Below are 2,591 nucleotides of genomic sequence, written 5' to 3' on the forward strand. Positions count from 1 at the left end.
TAAATTTAATTCCATTTATGTGTTACTCCTCTACAATACTTTTAAAATTTACGGTTCTTTTTCACAAAAGTAATAATAATTATATACAGAATTAGATAAGAAAAAACTATATATAATTTTGTTTGTTACTTTGTATTATAACAGGGCATAAATTATTTTAGAACTTCTCATTGTAAGGTATGTGTGCTTTATAAAACAGAAACAGATTTACACACCAAATATTAAAAATTTCTTTTCTTTCATATTATAAACTAAATTTTCAAGTTTTTCTTTGCACTAGTAACGTATTTATTACAATTCATAAACGAAATAATTTATCTGTAGTTAGTATATGACATATATTTGCAAAAAATATATATACACTTTTAAAAGCATTATAAGAGCATAACATTTATAGAAAAAGTAACAATGTCAATTGTAAAAATTTATGATTTTTTTAACTTTTGTATCTCTCGTATGCTTACGCATGTCTGTATTATTCAATATTTATATATGAGATATCATTATCTCAGTTATATATATAACTCAACCAGAATCAGACGCATTATTTGCAGATCAAGAGATACAGTGTATTTCCTATCTAGAGTATGCAAAACCTTATGTTATATTACACGTAAAATATTATTCTACGTACGTGGCATATAATCGGCATTGCAATATTTGGATTATTCTCGGCTAGAGAATCTGATAAACTTTGTAAGTATTTTTTCATAATTCATTAAAATATTCTTGTAAAAATATTATTATATGTTAAATTTCAATAAATTGTGTTATATACATCAAAAGTTTGTGTAAAATTAATATAAAGTTAACATAAAAATAATTTCTCTAAAGAAATCATTACCTCCAAACAAGAAACAATATAATTAAACAATATAATTATAAGATAATAAATATACAACAATAAAGTGAATAAATAGTTAAATTAATACACAATACAATTATTACAATCATCGTGATCATTTTCAAATACTTTAATACCCAGCAAACATTTTGATTGTGGGATGTTGCCAAATAAGAAACAAATATTAGCAAACGATAATATCAAAGCCTGATCCTACTGTGTTCCCAGTTAGTCTTCAATGTGAATCAAATATGAAGAAATATGAAAAAATATTTCCGCAGTTAAATTGATGACGTCAGAGCAGATCTAATAATAGCAATACGGCGACAGATTGACACAACAATTTCAGACTCTGGTGTTTACTGCAAAACATACATTGTTGCATTTTTACAAGATGTTTACTGACATTGTTTGCAATAACAAAACTGTTTGTTATTTGCATCAATTTGCCATCAAAATGTTCGGTCTGCTTACTGATAGCTGCCATTTTTTCATATATTTTATCGATTATTGTATATTGATTGAAATTACCCAAGTTGCAAAGAAATTGGGAGGGTCTTTATAAAATAATAAAAAATTGAGCAATGTTGTATTTTGTATTAGGGAATTCTATAGGCACAGAAACAAGGTAGTGCATTCAGATAGGTGAGCTCCTTATTAAAAGACGAGTTGAAAGATTCACGATAGAATACATTTTTCTTTTAATAAAAAAAAATTGGAGTCTGGAAACTTTTAAGAAATAAATTTAATTAATTGTAGTACGGTCTTTTCTGCGTTTTTTTTCACAGGGGAAAGAAGATCTAGAAAAAAGGAGCATCTCTCGGAGGAGTGCGAAGGATCCTGCTGAACATCGAAGCTGAACATCAGGACTTCGTAAGATTCTTTTTTTTTTTTTTTAAGAAAACTCGCCCATGATTTTTTTGAAACGTGGTTTTTCTTTGGACGAATGCCGAAAAGAGTCTTTATTATAATATATAATATATTTATTATAATTTTGTAATCTTTGCATCTTTCGTATATTTACGTGTGTACGTTTATGCATTATTCAATATTAATATAAATCACATATATCATCAGTCAATATAAGTCATGAGATATATCATTAACTCGGTTATATAAAACCCAACCAGAATGAATTATCATTATTCATCGATCAGGAGATACACTGTATTTTCTATCTAGTGTACACAAGACGTTCGTGTTATATTAAATGAAAAAAATGCTGTTCTATATACGTATATTCGGCATTGCAATATTTGGATTACTCTCGGCTGGAGAATCTAAACTTCGTAAGTATTTTTTAAAGAATTCTTTGAAATATTTTTTTAAAAATATTGTTATGCTAAATCTCAATGAATTGTGTCTCAAAAATTTGTGTAAAATTAATACAGACAAATAAAAATAATTTTGCAAACATGAAATTATAACTTTAAATTGCCTTAAAACAAGAAATAAAATAACTTTAAATAAAGAACACAATATGTTTTTAAGATAATAAATATACAACAATATAGTGATCAGATAGCTTAATACAAAGTATTACAATTATCATAATTATTCTCGCTAAAATATCTTAATATCCAACAAACATTTTGGATGTGGGAAATATATGTTGCCAAATCAAAAAGACATTGATATCTATTGTGTCATTGGTATCTGTTGTGTATTGGTATCTATTGGTATCAGCTATGTAAAGTTGGCCTCCCATTACTGAAAATCCATTAACGATTAACCATTCAATTGGTGG

At 26.5% G+C, this 2,591-nt stretch overlaps 1 long non-coding RNA gene across 1 annotated transcript; it reads left to right on the top strand.

Annotated features, from left to right (window-relative positions):
- The first annotated feature begins 380 nt into the window (after nucleotides 1-380).
- On the top strand, nucleotides 381-2,139 carry LOC105462215. Its single transcript, XR_976029.1, has 3 exons — nucleotides 381-696; nucleotides 1,633-1,717; nucleotides 2,027-2,139. It is a non-coding gene; the product is annotated as an uncharacterized LOC105462215 (long non-coding RNA).
- The last annotated feature ends 452 nt before the right edge of the window (nucleotides 2,140-2,591 follow it).

Source organism: Wasmannia auropunctata, unplaced genomic scaffold (assembly GCF_000956235.1).
Source record: "Wasmannia auropunctata unplaced genomic scaffold, wasmannia.A_1.0 LD268234.1, whole genome shotgun sequence".
Classification (NCBI taxonomy): Eukaryota; Metazoa; Arthropoda; class Insecta; order Hymenoptera; family Formicidae; genus Wasmannia; species Wasmannia auropunctata.